The sequence below is a fragment of the Schistocerca nitens genome, chromosome 2 (assembly GCF_023898315.1).
Source record: "Schistocerca nitens isolate TAMUIC-IGC-003100 chromosome 2, iqSchNite1.1, whole genome shotgun sequence".
NCBI classification, from domain to species: domain Eukaryota; kingdom Metazoa; phylum Arthropoda; class Insecta; order Orthoptera; family Acrididae; genus Schistocerca; species Schistocerca nitens.
In genome coordinates this window covers 1028035858-1028052746 of record NC_064615.1, presented here as the reverse complement: position 1 = coordinate 1028052746, position 16889 = coordinate 1028035858, and the positions used below count along the sequence as shown (strand labels likewise).

Sequence of the window (16889 nt, the reverse complement as noted above, 5' to 3'; positions counted from 1 at the left end):
GACCTAGACTTACACACTACTTAAACTAACTTAAACAACCGGTTGCTAAGAACAACACACACACCCATGCCCGAGGGACGACTCGAACCTATTGCGGGAGAGGCCGTGCAATCCGTGACAAGGCGCCGAAAACCGCTCGGCCACTCTGCGCGCCCCTTAGACCTTCTTAGTGATTTTACATAAGCCAGAAATTTCTCGGAATCAGCGCATTTCGATAAATATGGGACTCTGCAGCAGATGCTCCGACATGTTTCCATATTCATCAAACGACACCGTCGTTTACGATTGGTATGAACACGGGACCATCGATAATGGGCCGCAGATCAATGGAAACGTGTTGCCTGGTAGGATGAATCACGTTTCTTATTAAACCAAGTAGATAGTCGTGTGCGGGTACATCGCCATCCAGGCAGACGTCTGCTGGAAACTGGCAGCGCGCTACGGCTGCAAGCGGCTTCGGGTAGCATTACGCTATGGGAGAACATTCACCTGGCTTCCATGGAACCTCCGGTAGAAAATGAAGCACCACAACAGCTGTGGACTAGGTGACTATTAATGAGAACTATCTGGTCCGTTTATGCTAGCTATCTTCCGCGGCAGCGATAGTATCTTCCAGCAAGACAGTTGGTCGTCTCACAAGTGTACACTCGAGCTACTTGGCTTTAGGACCATGCCAGTAGACTCTCGTTGATGTCTAGCACGTTACAAGCAAATCTTGTGACGTACATGTCATTCTTTCCTTTTTTAATAGTGCAAACGATTTGTCTCTCAAAAAGGGAAATCTCGTGCAGTATTGTCAAATGAAGTATTACTCTCTATGACTGCTAGCTTTCCGACGCATTGTCTGTGCGCTAAAACTTCATTAATTTGTCGACTGGTTCTCGGTACGCAAAACTCTCATGACAGGAATTTTCCGAAAGTTCACTTTGCTAACGAGCCACTTGTACTAGTAAGCTACTGATTCTATATTTAGGACGTTCGCCTTTGCATGTCTGCGTATACTCCAAGCCACTTCAGTGTATTCAGCAAACTCACCTATTCCGTCTGCTTTGAAAATATGTACCCAATAGTTAGGTAAAGAATGTTTGATGTAACGTATGCTAGGGGAATGCACATGTACCAATAAAAAGACTAAGTCAACAATATTATCGAATTATTTGACATGGAATGAACTAAACCTGTTAGATTCTTAAAATAACGGAAGTGGCTGCGATATAATGTTTTCCTAGTGTGTTTCTAACATTCAGAATTCTTTGGTGTCCGGACAGGTCAAATCGTAAGTTCTCCACGAGATTTCGACAAACAGACTTGGGGCCATCGCCTTCACCACTCGAAAATGGTAACAAGCCTATCTGCGAGTCTAGGGAAGTTACGACATGATCTGGGTAGACACCAGACAACTCTTCGAGACACTGAAAGTGCTGCTTAACACGAGTCTCCAAGCATCAATCTCGTAGTCATAAGTTTAAGTACATAAATAAAACATTTCGATAAGACCGACTGCAGAACAACGGCAGACCATCCTCAGAACAGTCTCTCACGTAAGTAAAAAGAAAACAAAGCTGAAACTTCCTTGCAGATTAAAACTGTGTGCCGGACCGAGGCTAGAACTCGGAACCTTTGCCTGTGGCGGTCAAGTGCTCTAGCAACTGAGCTACCCAAGCACGACTCACGTCCCTTGCTCACAGCTTTACTTCTGCCAGTACATCGTCTCCTACCTTCCAAACTTAACAAATGGTTCAAATGGCTCTGAGCACTATGGGACTTAACTTGTGAGGTCATCACTCCCCTAGAACTTAGAACTACTTAAACCTAACTAACCTAAGGACATCACACACATCCATGCCCGCGACAGGATTCGAACCTGCGACCATAGCGGTGGCGCGGTTCCAGACTGTAGCACCTAGAACCGCTCGGCCACTCCAGCCGGTCCCAAACCTAACAGAAACTCTCCTGCAGGAGAGCTTCTGTTAAGTTTGGAAGGAGGAGACGAGGTACTGGCAGAAGTATAGCTATGAGGGCTGGCCGTGAGTCGTGCTTGGGTAGCTCAGATGGCAGAGCACTTCCCCGCGAAAGGCAAAGGTCCCAAGTTCGATTCTTGGTCCAGCCCACAGTTTTAATCTGCCAGGAAGTTTCATATCAGCGCACACTCCGCTGCAGAGTGAAAATCTCATTCTGAAAATAAAGCTGCTGAGTTCCACGAAAGGTGATTACGTCATCAAGAAAATTCCCAGACTGCCTTGCAGTGGAAGCTGTTATTGTTGTAAGGTGTCAGGCAAATCCAACACCTTCCATGAAAACCCTGACATGATAGCAAATCCGGCAGTATGTAACATAGCTCCGAATAAATCGTGACATTAAATTAACCAAAGTAATACGAGTAACGAGTGAGCAAATGGAATACCACAGACTAACACAAGAACGCCTAAATGCATGTCATACCTTCCCACCGTGAAAAAGACGCAGTTCCAAGGGGAGAAACGAGAACAGAAGCCGAGAGCAGAGTAGTGTAGGCTAGAAGGCGCTACGATAAAGGACGGACACCCACATCACCGGCCGATCGCCAAGAGCATCCCCCAGCCCATGTTAAAAGATAGAGCCCTTCAGAAGAACTGTATAGATCTTATGATAACACTCAAAGGGCCACACCAGCTGCAAGTTTTAGGGCGAGACTATACGTGTCTCTGTTACGTTGCAAACATTGAAAACATTGCCCCACCACGAAAAGTATAAGGTTTCTCATTGGATAGACAGAATTTTTGTAGGCAGAGCTTAAAGTTAACTTTGAGACCCTGATTGGTCAGTTGAAAACACAGCCAGGTACCTTTTTCTTAAACCCACTTCAGTAAATTGTAGTAAAGAGGGGTTAGAGAGTTGCTTCCGAGGCGGCGAGGTGTGTGGAGCTGCGCCGACTGCCACCCCCTGACGCTGACTAACCACCGACAAGGTAATGAACGCACACGATGCCGCAGAAGAGCGCATAAGGCTTCACTCAGAACTGCAGAAGTCTCATCTTTTACATCCTCTTTTTGCGTAATACTAGTGTCGATCGTCAATTAAAGCTAATGGTATTCACATTTGCTACTTGAAGTTAAAATCTGAAATGCGATGATTTTTCTGTTATATAATTATTGAGAAGCCACATCAGACACTGCAATTTACAACAAGTTAAATAAGTAATTAAAGATAATTGATGGTCACTGTAGACCATTTTGATAGTTTTCTCTTTTATGAAACTTAATTTAAACCTAGATTATGGATGTGATATGGCATAGGTCATCCTTCGATTCATTGTAGAACTTGGAAACCCATTCACGGAACAGTAGTTCACATTTTTGTTGAACATAGTTGGTTTTTATCATCCTATATTAAAATATTTCCTTTCATCAATAGCTCAATCTATAAACAATGTTTTGTGAGTAGAATAAAAATTCCAATGGTAAACTTAACTGCTTTTTCGACGTTATTTTACCAGCTAATTAAAGATAGGAAAGCCTTGAACCCCTTCCACTAAATTTAGTTAGTATTAAGATTCTTTTACAGCGAGTGCAGTGGAGCTGATGCTGAAATCATTAAGTATTTGATTATATCATCGCTAGTCTCACTGAACTCTTCTGAACTCTACATGTCATGAGCGGTCTGGCGTCTCCTTACCAGCAACAGGTCCCAGGTTCAAACGTGTCAGTTCCCTAAAAAACGCACTCAGAGTGTTTTTGCGCGAATGTGGTAGGGAGACACGACTTAGAACAAACAGACACTACGCAGAATGTTAGATTGTGTCTCTGTACATTCATTCCCCATAAACAATGTATTTTAAAATTTCTATTACATTCCTCTAGTGGCTGTTGAAAGGGCTTGGTAGATTAATGAACTTGTGTCGTAAACCGTTCGTTCCCTTGTAACAAACAAATGGAAGTTGACTCATGCTTTTGATTCTATTGCTAATATTGACACTACTTACTTACAAATGCTTAATTACAGACAGTATTCGACATGTTAATCACAAAGTACAAATTGTATCTGTGCATAAAACTGTAGTATACTCTGTCTAAAGTATCGGGAGCAAAGCGATTATAATTGCTGCACCCATAGGCTGCGTAGCTAACAGCAATAATGTTAGTTGAACAAATTGTATCCATAGAGAAAATTTTGATACACTTAGTCAAAATTATCAAGAGCGTGAGGAATCATTAAGGCTGCACTCATATCCTCTGTAACACGACTTTTCCTCACACTGCGCTATTCTTGCACCCATAACTCCACATTTACTCGCGTGACAGGCTTAAGTAATTCCGATATGTATGGAACTTGGTGGCAAAGTATATGATCCACCTTCTTCACATATTAACGTCGAAATGGTCTTGGTCTCATGTGTGAAGTGTGTTAGCCAGGTTATTGACACCGCATTTCTTTACAAATGGGTCAGTGTCGCGTCATCCAAGATTTTGTCATATAAGCTCTCAAAGTTGCTTGACTACCGTGCGGGAAATCTATGAAAGGAAAATCGACATCTCGATAGTTGGAAACGAGAGTTGTTTTCCTTGTAACATCAAAATTAATCGTTTCGCAGCACATGCCATCAAGTAAACTTTAAGAAGTATTGAAATTTTCTCTACAAGATTATGGAACTCACTGTATGATACCCGGTCATGCATTCTACATTCAAGTGAATGCAGACTGAGCCACAGAATTTGTACTGAACAGTACATCTGAATCCACCAATAAATTAAATCTGACATTTCTCTAATTATTTTCGTGTGATCAAAATTGTGAGCAGAATAAGGGAGAAAACCACCACACTACTCTAAAAAAAAAAAAAAAAAAAAAAATAAAATGCGTGTTCTTCCCGTGGCATCGCACTTCTCCTCAGGCTTCACCACTGTGAATATGTTTTTCAATAACATATGCTACATATTTACAACTGCTTTCACTGTTTAGCAGCGTTTCATTTATAATTCCAAGACAGTGTTTCACACATAATGAAAGATTTGATTGGTTGGTTGGTTGTTGGGATGTTTAAGGGGGACTAAACAGCTAAGGTCATCAGTCCCCCATTCCAAAAACAGGCGAGACAGGGTCACGAAGCAGGTAAAACCCTAGAGGGAAGGAGACTCCCCCCAGGCACTACAAGAACACAAATGCAACTACGAACACTACAGACAAGAAGAGGACAGACAAACACCAGACACTAACAAACAGAAGAAAAGAAGATGGCTGGAAACTGGTTGACTGACCGCGAGACAAAAAAAGGGAAAGAGTCAACCAGCAGACTATACACCAAAACAGCAACAAATGTAAAGAGACGCGAGGACAAAAGACACAGAATGGGAAGGTGCAGGACCTCCCTAAATCGAACCATAAAAAGGACTACCACGGATAAAATTTAAAACATTGTCAGCCATGGAGGCATCGTCAGATAAAACCAAAGCCAAAGTGCCCGGGAGATTAAAAGATTGCCGGAGTGTGCGCAGTCGAGGACACTCCAGCAAAATGTGGCCGACCGTCAGCCGGGACCCACACCGACACAGAGGGGGATCCTCCTGACGCAACAGATGGCCGTGCGTCAGGTATGTATGGCCGATGCGCAGCCGACACAGGACCACCGAGTCCCTGCGAGAAGCCCGCAGGGAGGAACGCCACACATCGGTCGTCTCCTTGACACCCCGCAGTTTATTCGGGGCTGTCATGCCACGCCACTCAGCAGCCCACATCCCAAGCACCTTACGGCGCAACACCAGCTGCTGGTCGCGAGCCGTAAGGCCGATCTCCAAAGCTGGGGCGTCTATCGCCCCTTTGGCCAGCCTGTCAACACGTTCGTTCCCCGGGATGCCAACGTGTCCTGGCGTCCAAACAAAAACCACCGAACGACCAGAACGGGTAATGGTGGAAACAGACTCCCGAATAGAGGACACCAGAGGAGAACAGGGATAGCAGCGGTCGATGGCCTGGAGGCTGCTCAGGGAGTCACTGCAGATGACGATGGACGTACCTGAGCAGGAACGCAGATGCTCAAGAGCGCGCAAGATGGCCACCAGCTCTGCAGTAAAAACACTACAGCCAGCTGGCAAGGAGCGCTGTTCAACATGGGCAGCGTGAGCAAAAGCGTAGGCAGTGCGACCATCAACCAGGGAACCATCGGTGTAGACAGGCTCACAGCCCGGAAATGAGGCGAGGAGCGCAAGAAAACGGCGACGGAGGGCCACAGGCGGAACCGAGTCCTTGGGTCCCTGTGCCAAGTCCAGACGGACGGACGGCCGGGACAAACACCAGGGAGGCGTAGGTGCACGGACCCGGAAGGGAGGCGGAAGAGGGAATGAACCCAGTTCGGACAGCAGGGACTGGACACGGACAGCTATGGAAAGCCCAGACCGAGGTCGCCGTTTGGGCAGATGGAGGACTGTGACAGGGAAAAGCAGGCGATGATTGGGATGGCCCGGCGAGCAATGAACGCGGACAGCATAGTCGGCGAGCAGTCGATGGCGGCGAATCCGCAGCGGGGGAACCCCGGCCTCCACCAGTAGACTATCCACGGGGCTCGTACGAAATGCGCCAGTTGCAAGCCGAACCCCACAGTGATGTATGGGGTCTAACAACTTCAACACGGAGGGTGATGCAGACCCATAGGCCAGGCTCCCATAATCAAGCCTGGACTGCACAAGGGCTCTGTACAGTCGCAACAGCGTGCAGCGATCCGCACCCCAAGATGTGTGGCTGAGGCAGCGGAGGGCGTTGAGGTGTCGCCAGCATTTTTGCTTCAGCTGAGTAATATGAGGAACCCATGTGAGCCGGGCATCAAACACGAGCCCCAAGAAGCGGCAAGTGTCCACCACTTCAAGCAGGTGGCCGTCGAGGTAAAGTTCAGGATGAGGGTGGACCGTCCGACGCCTGCAGAAGTGCATAACTCGAGTCTTGGCTGCAGAGAACTGAAAACCGTGAGTCAGAGCCCATGATGCTGCCTTCCGAACGGCTACCTGCAGCCTGCGTTCGGCGACTCCCGTAGTCGTGGAGCTAAATGAGATGCAGAAGTCGTCGGCATACAAAGAAGGAGACACCGACGACCCCACGGCTGCAGCCAGACCATTAATGGCCACTAGAAATAAGGACACGCTCAACACCGAGCCCTGCGGGACCCCATTTTCCTGTGTATAAGATGAACTAGAGGCGGCACCGACTTGCACCCAGAAAGAGCGGTGCAATAGAAAGGTTTGAAGAAAAGCCGGGAGCCGACCACGAAGACCCCACGCATGCAGTGTGGCAAGAATGTGATGCCTCCATGTGGTGTCATACGCCTTCCGCAGATCAAAAAATACAGCAACGAGATGCTGACGTCGGGAAAAGGCCGTACGGATAGCAGATTCCAGCCGCACCAAACTGTCCGCTGCAGACCGGCCCCGACGGAAGCCACCCTGGGATGGAGCGAGGAGACCGCGCGATTCAAGGACCCAACACAAACGCCGCCCCACCATACGTTCGAGCAATTTGCACAAAACGTCGGTGAGGGTAATGGGACGATAGCTGTCCACCGCCAGTGGGTCCGCATCGGGCTTCAAGATGGGGACAATAAGACCCTCACGCCATTGTGACGGGAACACGCCCTCGCTCCAAATGCGGTTAAAGATGGTGAGGACGTGTCGCTGGCAGTCCCTGGAGAGATGCTTCAGCATCTGCGCGTGTATACCGTCTGGTCCTGGTGCTGTATCTGGGCAGTCGGCGAGGGCAGCAAGGAATTCCCGCTCGCTGAAAGGAGCATTGTATTTCTCAGAACGACGCGTGTGGAACGATAACGGCGTCCGCTCGGCTCGCTCCTTTAGAGAGCGAAAGGTGGGGGGATAAGTTGCAGTCGCAGAGCTCTGAGCAAAGTGCGCAGCAAGGTGTTCAGCAATGGCGGCAGCGTCCGTGCAGACAGCGCCGTCCAAGGAGATCCCAGCGACACCCATAGGGGTCTGGTGTCCATAAATCCGCCGTATCCGGGACCACACGAGCGAGGGGGAGACACGAGAGCCCAAGGATGAAACATACCGCTCCCAGCACTCCTGCTTACGCTGGGTAATAAGACGACGGGCGAAGGCACGGAGCCTCTTAAAGGCGATGAGGGTCTCGAGAGACGGGTGCCGCCGATGACGCTGGAGGGCCCGCCGACGGTCGCGAATAGCTTCAGCAATCTCCGGCGACCACCAGGGTACAGCCTTCCTCCGAGGGAGTCCAGAAGAGCGGGGGATGGCAGCCTCGGCCGCCGAAATGATGGACGTGGTTAAGTCACGGACCACATCGTCAATGTCACCCTGCGGGGGAGACTCAACGGTTGCCGCGGAAGTGAAACTCGGCCAGTCAGCCCTGTGGAGAGCCCAGCGGGGCAGGCGCCCAGAAGAATGACACTGGGGCAGTGACAAATAGATGGGAAAATGGTCACTACCACACAGGTCAGGATGCACTCTCCAGTGGAGAGATGGGACAAGACCGGGACTGCAAAGAGAGAGATCGATGGCTGAGAACGAGCCGTGGGCCACACTGAAATGTGTGGGAGCACCGGTGTTCAGGAGGCTAAGGTCGAGCTGAGCCAACAAATGCTCCACGGCACGACCGCGGTCATCGGAGACAGTCCCACCCCATAGAGGGTTGTGGGCATTGAAATCGCCCAGCAACAAGAAAGGTGGCGGCAGTTGTGCTATCAGAGCAGCCAGGACATGCTGTGCGACAGCACCATCCGGTGGAAGGTAAATACTGCAGACGGTAACAGCCTGTGGCGTCCACACCCGAACAGCGACAGCCTCTAAAGCTGTTTGTAGAGGTACAAACTCGCTGTGTAGAGAGTTAAGGACATATATGCAGACGCCACCAGACACCCTTTCATAAGCTGCCCGGTTCTTAAAATAACCCCGATAGCCACGGAGGGCGGGGGTTCGCAGTGCTGGAAACCAAGTTTCCTGCAGAGCAATGCAAAGGAAAGGATGAAGGCTGATAAGTTGGCGGAGCTCAGCTAGATGGTGGAAGAAACCGCTGCAGTTCCACTGGAGGATGGTATTAGCCATGGATGGGAAAGGCGGGAGGGACTGGGGAGGCAGATTACGCCTCCGAGGCCCCTGCTGCTACTGAGTCACCACCTGGAGAACAGCCAGCCAGTGCGTCCGAAGGACTGGCGAGATCCATGTCCTCAGCGGACGCCAGAATCTCCACCTCATCCTCCGACGCAGAGCTTGTAGGAAGCGGTGGAATGGGTGCCACCGCATTGTCGGTGGCCTTGGGGAGTTTCTTCTTCTTCTGCTTCTCGCGCTGTGCCTTTGGTGGTTCAGGCTGGGAGGGCGTCACTGGGTCAGTCTCAGGGACAGACGACGACCGTGTGTCCCGACGACCAGGGACCGACGGTTGTTTGAGCCACTTGCGGCTGTCGGCTTTGGAACCGGTCGGAACTTGTGAAGGGAGGTCCCCAAGGGACCCCTTCCGTACGAGAGTAGCCGAAGAAGTCTTACGCTTCTCCGGCTGGGAAGGGGGGACTGATGTCCCCGATGGTTGGGGGGGCGTTGCTCCTGAAGTAGATGGAGCAGGAGCAACGGGAGGTTTAGTGCCCCCCACCATCAAGGGGGCAGGTGTGGGACTTCGACTCTGAGAGCTGACTGGAGCGGATGGAATTGTAGGAGTGACAGTTGCGGCATAAGAAGCTGTCATTCGCACTGGGTGAAGCCGATCATATTTCCGCTTCGCTTCAGTGTACGTCAGGCGGTCGAGCGTCTTTATTTCCATGATCTTCCGCTCCTTCTGCAGAATCGGACAGTCTGGCGAGCAAGGCGGATGGTGCGCACCACAGTTCACACAGATCGGAGGCGGGGCACAGGGATGACCAGGATGGGATGGTCGACCGCAATCGCGACAGACGAGGTCGGAAGCACAGCGTGAAGACATGTGGCCGAACTTCCAACACTTGAAGCACCGCATCGGGGGAGGGATATACGGCTTGACATCACAACGGTACACCATCACCTTGACCTTCTCAGGTAACGTGTCACCCTCGAAGGCCAAGATGAAGGCACCGGTGGCAACTTGACGATCCCTCGGACCCCGGTGGACGCGCCGGACGAAATGGACACCTCGGCGCTCCAAGTTGGCGCGCAGCTCGTCATCGGACTGTAAAAGGAGATCCCTGTGGAAGATAATGCCCTGGACCATGTTCAGACTTTTATGGGGCGTGATAGTGACGGAGACATCCCCCAGCTTAGTACAAGCGAGCAAGGCCCGCGACTGGGCGGAGGATGCCGTTTTTATCAACACCGATCCGGACCGCATCTTGGACAAGCCCTCCACCTCCCCAAACTTGTCCTCTAAATGCTCTACAAAGAACTGAGGCTTCACGGATATAAAAGATTCCCCATCAGCTCTGGTACAGACAAGATATCTGGGCGAATACTGCTCACTTGCATTTAATGCCTTTCGTTCCTCCCATGGTGTGGCGAGGGAGGGGAACGATTTGGGGTCATAAACGTTACCTTTGAAATGGGCCCTCGAACGCTTAGAGACTGCTGGTGGCTGGCCACCAGCAAGAGAAGAAGTGCCACGCTTCATTGCGTGTCATCCACCCTGATGCCACCTACTCCGACCAAGGGCCCTCCCGACGGGCGCCACCCAGCCACAGCAAAGGCCACCTGGCAGGATGGCCATTGCCGGGAGTCCCGATGCCCCAAGGAGATGGGCATCGACTCCTTGGCATACGTGGGGAGTGAACGGCGCAGGCATCAGTAGAGCGATCCCTGTGTTGTCAGGGGGCTACAACCAAGAGGGTACATGGCGGCCCCACCACAACGGACTGGCTACCGTGCTGGATGTTAGGTGACAAGTGGTCCATGGTCGCCGTCAGTGCAGAAAATGGCCCTGCACAGTGTTTGGCAGAGAGTGTACGCAGGAGCGTATCCGTGCCCAAGCGATGGAAAGCGGGCAGGACTGCAACGCAACGACGAATAAGATGGCGAAAGTTCGGAACACAACATGGACACAAGGCACCAAGTAAGGCGCCCTTCCCCAATCGGCTCGCTCTTCGGAAGAATTTTGAAATATAAAGGTCAAACCCAACAGGGGACCAAAACATAAGGCCGAAACGTGTGAGACTCCTTTTAGTCGCCTCTTACGACAGGCAGGAATACCGCGGGCCTATTCTAACCCCCGAACCCGCAGGGGGAAAGATTTGATATCTTGGGAAAAAGTGTTCACCGTTGTAACTCACTCCGTCCTCCATCGTCAGGCCACAAGTGGCCCATCAGGACCATACGATCGCTGTGTCATCCTCAGCTGAGGATGGATAGGAGGGGCGTGTGGTCAGCACACCGCTCTCCCGGTCGTTACGATGGTTTTCTTTAACCGGAGCCGCTACTGTTCCGTCGAGTAACTTCTCATCAGTGGCATCACGGGGCTGAGTGCACCGCGAAAAATGGCAACAGCGCATGGCGGCCCGGATGCTCACCCATCCATGTGCCGGCCAGGCCCGACAGTGCTTAACTTCGGTGATCTGACGGGAACCGGTGTAGCCACTGTGGTAAGGCCGTTGCCCAATATTGGTATAGTAAATGAAAAAATAGAGGACAATATTAACTCTCGACAGGAAATGTATTCCCGACTAGAGTGGCAGCAATGTCTTTTTTGCGTCGCGAAAAGCAAGGAAGGAGATGGAAACTTCATACGTTTCGGTGCTGTCACTAATGGAAAGGTGCTCCCCTCACCACTCGAGAAGAAGACCTTTGCGCTGACTCTCAAGTTACTAAAAGAATACAGTAGGACTTTTTATTTCCTAGCTGCTCATGATGCTTCACTGGCAGTAGCGCTGCCACCCCTTTTTGCGATGATACTGCGGTGTGTGGAAGTGAAGTTTTCTTTTGCTAATTTCACAATGAAAGATAAAGGTGGCTCATTTTTTTTAGACATGTGTATAACTTGGATCACTTCATTATAATTTTCGTTATCTGTGTGGGAGAACGTCGTCCAGTAATCTCTAAATGGTTTTACCATATTATCCCTGTGGCGCATAGCGTCCATTACAGTGGACAGCTGTTGATGGTCGTTTCTTTGGCATTTTCAATCAGTCCTGAGGCTGCAAATGCACACAGTTCAGTGCAGTGGGCACTCCCTGCGGGTGTTGTGGGTTCAAATGGCTCTGAGCACTATGGGACTCAACTGCTGTGGTCATAAGTCCACTAGAACTTAGAACTACTTAAACCTAACTAACCTAAGGACAGCACACAACACCCAGCCATCACGAGGCAGAGAAAATCCCTGACCCCGCCGGGAATCGAACCCGGGAACCCGGGCGTGGGAAGCGAGAACGCTACCGCACGACCACGAGATGCGGGCGCGGGTGTTGTGTCCTGCATGCATTTTCAGCCTCATGACGGATTGAAAACGCTAGAGAATTGACCATTAAAAGTTGTCTACTGCAGTGAAATTCATGCACCACAGAGTTAAGGTTTCATTTAAAGAAATTACTCAAGAATAGGAAGTTCCTGTTTTTCGAAGTCCTGAGTAGGAAGCGTTAAGACTATCGTGTTCACGAAAAATATTATGCAAGAATTGCGGAAAGCTGCTCTGACTTGTTGTTTGGGTGACATAGTGACAGTAAAACTATACGAAGGACCGTGCGCTGTCTTACTGGCTCTGAGCACTATGGGACTTAACAGCTATGGTCATCAGTCCCCTAGAACTTAGAACTACTTAAACCTAACTAACCTAAGGACAGCACACAACACCCAGTCATCACGAGGCAGAGAAAATCCCTGACCCCGCCGGGAATCGTACCCGGGAACCCGGGTGTGGGAAGCGAGAACGCTACCGCACGACCCACTGTCTTACTGTCCGCCGCTGGGAAGAATGCGTGTGACAGGAATTTTGTGGGGAGAGGGGTGTTTTTGTGACGTATTCTGGATCAGAATAATGTATGCCACTCTAAAAACATTTTCATGAATGCAAGTATTTCATCATTGCGAACCGCGATGTAATGAGGTTCGAATGATGTAAATACAGGGTGTTACAAAAAGACACGGCAGTATTTGAGAGCGAGATTCCTAACTGGCGAGGGTGTGCAGCAGGCAGTTACGGACGTCTTCACGCAGCAGGACGCGGTGTTCCACCGAACGGGCATCTTCAAGCTGGTGCTTCGGTAGGAAGATTGTCTCAATGGTCAGGCGAGTGGTACACCGATTCTGGACTGTACGGCCATCGAACGGAAACTATTTGATTGCCCCGTGTAAGTTCTGTAATTAAGAGGGGAAACCACATTAGGAGGCTGTTTCACACTGTAAGAGGTCCGTGATTAAGGAATTTATTGCTAGTGCACTCGAGCAGATGTAATTTCGATGTACTGCTCACGCGCTGCCTGCGATATGTAAGATAAATAGAATCGCAGACCAGAGAGCAGTGTCGGCAGCAGTAGTGGTAGTAGCTCGCAGTCGGGCGGTTGGGTCAGGTCGCTCTTAGAGAGCAGTTGTCTAATTGTATAGCTCACAGAGAGCACTTGTGTCCCCTATGGAATTACCAAGGCCGGTCGTGGATAACGATGGCGGTGCCTGAGCGATGTAGTATAAGGTAAAAGCAAAAATTATTATTATTTATTGCCGCGCGCATATGTAATTTGTAACAACTTATTTTGTACTATTGTTATATAAAAAAAATGGTTCAAATGGCTCTGAGCACTATAGGACTTAACATCTGTGGTCATCAGTCCCCTAGAACTTAGAACTACTTAAACCTAACTAACCTAAGCACATCACACACATCCAAGCCCGAGGCAGGATTCGAACCTGCGACCATAGCAGTCACGCGGCTCCGGACTGAGCGCCTAGAACCGCGAGACCACCGCGGCCGGCTGTTATATCAAAGTCACATGTAAATAATTCTCAATAATTTTTCCAGTAATAATCTTTCTTATAACTTTTGACAGTCATTCATCTGAATTTAAAGTTTTTACTAATTTCTCCTGCCGATAGTCATGCCAAAGAAAAATCAGTTGGTTTTTTTATACATAACAAAATGTAGTGGCCAGCATTGCACTGGGCTGTGCCAGAAAAATTTCTTATAGGAGCAGATATATACGCTTTATCCGGCGACTTAATTCAGGTAAGAATTTTCAGTTTATTCAGCATCCAGCATTGCTGACGTATAGATTTTCCAGTTTAGATTCACAGTCAGTTAATTATTGAAAGGTTATATATGAGTCACATTTTCATTGGTAGGTTAGTCAAATTTTTATTGGGAGGTTACGGAAATAAACTGTTGGGAGGTTACAATACTGATGTTCTCAGATTTTTTCGTGTGGCAAGAATTAAGTAGAATTTAATCAAATTTTGACATTATTTCATTCATATTTCGAACAGTTTTTGTGAATTTTTTGAATAGTTTGTCAAAAATAACGAAGTCACGCTGTGATGGCTGCTGAAGGTTGTGAGTGTAGTTCTGCAACTGCATGCAGTGTAGCCATTCCGATTTTCATCTGAAATCAAAAAGGTTTTGATTTTGCATTAATAACTTATTTTCTAAGAATATTGTAAGTAGGCTGTTTAGGTTTTTTTATTGGTAACGCCACCTCAGTATGAAAATCACCGGCTGTGCCGTGTGCAGTCTGTGGCTGCTTTGCATTGTTGTAATACTCAACCATTGTAGTGTTAGGCAGCTGGCTGTGAACAGCGCGTAGCGCTGGGCAGTTGGAGGTGAGCCGCCAGCAGTGGTGGATGTGGGGAGAGAGATGGCGGAGTTTTGTAATTTGTCATGATATCAAGGTAAATACATTGTTTGTTCTCTATTAATATCTTTCATTTGCTAACTATCCCTATCAGTAGTTAGTGCCTTCCATAGTTTGAATCTTTTATTTAGCTGGCAGTAGTGGCGCTTGCTGTATTGCAGTAGTGGGAGTAACCAAGATTTTTGTGAGGTAAGTGATTTCTGAAAAGTACAGGTTAATGTTAGTCAGGGCCATTCTCTTGTAGAGAATTTTGAAAGTCAGATTGCGTTGCGTTAACAAAATATTGTGTGTGGAAAGTCAGATTGCGTTGCGCTATAAATATTGTGTGTCAGGTTAAGCACAGTCTTGTATAAATTTTTCAAAAGGGGACGTTTCATATGTCGACCCTTAGCCGAGGATACCTCACTGGAATCTTCTGATTTTTTCCTTGTAGTTTGTGTAATTAGTGTAGATTTTGTTTATTGCTAGCGCGTAATTATAGAGAGAATTTCCTTTGTAGTTGTAGTTTTTCATTGTTGTACAGTACAACAGTTGTGGCATGCATGTAGATTTGCAGCAAGTATTTCGCAGCTGCGCTTGCAATTAACTAGATATTATTTTCAGTGCTATGTTAATGTGTTTTCTTATTTTTGCTCTTCAAATTGTGTTTTTCTGTGTTGTCGTGTGAAATACTGTGACAATAATGGCGTGTGAAAAACGTAACACTAGGCTCCAAAGCAAACTGAGAAATAATAGTGACGACGAGCGTAGCTTGCCAGCACCACTGTGTAATGAATTAACAGATGTTCAAAGTAATAATTTGGTAGCTGTGCATAGGGAAATGGAGCGGGCTGCAAACAATGGTGTAGACAGCGAAACAATTAGAGAACAGGGAAGCATTATCGATCGATCGGTCGGCGACAGCTCGCCTCAGGAATCCGAAACGACAGGAAACAATCTCGCAAATGCTGTGAATTCAGGATTTGGGTCCTCACCGTTTTCTCAAATGAGTCAAGACACATTTTCTGCTTGTCAAAATGTGAATGTTTCCGGTGCAAATTCACTGCCGAAAAGCACTGAGGAACATGTTCCAGACACCAGTGCATTGTTATTACAATTAATACAACAAATGGGACAAACACAACAAAAGCTTCAAAAGTTAGACACAACGCTCGAACAAAATCAGAAACAAATGGGACAAAATCTTCAAAAATTAGACACAATCGAACAAAATCAGAAACAAATGGAACAAAATCAGAAACAAATGGAACAAAATCAGAGTCAAACACAGCAACAGCTTCAAAAGTTAGACTCATTGGAGCAAACTCTTGAACAAACACGTGAGGATTTAACTAATGAGTTACATCACATTGAATCGAAATGTCAAAAAGTCTGTAACGACGTAAAAACACAAATTTGTGAGCATTTCCAACCTATTTTTTCGCGGCATGAAAATGCACTACAGAATCACGAAGTAGCCATAAAAGAACTGCAAAATACTGTTCATGAAAATCATGAGACCTTGCAAGCTAAATTTGACTCAGTTGCATCTACCGATTCGGTTACGCAACTTGCAAAAACCCAGGAAAACTTAAAAGACACAGTAGAAAGACACATGGAGGAAATTAGTACATTATCAGAGAAAGTAGTTGAACTTTCGGATCAGCTAAATAATTTATCTACGAAGGTAGATGATAATCTGAATGACACAAAACCGGTAGTCTTTAATGACACAGAAGAGTGCGAACAAATTAGGAAATTCAAACAAAATCAGAATCAAATTAATACGCAACACCAAAGAGAAATCCGCGAAGTACAAGATCAGCTGACACAGGTAGTACAAGAATTACGTATTTCGGAGGACACTCGCGCCCCAATACGGGAAGAGGGACTTAGCAATATGGAACAGCCACAAAATAATAACACAGGACACTTCGGAAATTATGACAGAAATTGGCAAGGCACACCGAATTTTGAGATGGAACCGCCGAAACGACGTAATAATGACCGATATGCGACTCGCCGACATGATGACTTTGACTATAAGCTGTTCATTACTACACGTAAATTCAAAACGTTTAAAAATTCTGCCAACGACATTCATCCACAAGCGTGGCTCCATCAATTCTCTCATTGTTTTCCTCCCAACTGGTCATTGGAGCACAGGTTAGAATTTATGTGTGGCTACTTGGAGAATGAA

The 16889-nt window shown here is 47.8% G+C and overlaps 1 pseudogene; it reads right to left on the bottom strand.

Moving 5' to 3' along the window:
- Positions 1–11414: 11414 nt before the first annotated feature.
- LOC126238006 (5S ribosomal RNA) lies at positions 11415–11532 on the bottom strand (annotated as a pseudogene).
- Between the last annotated feature and the right edge of the window lie 5357 nt (positions 11533–16889).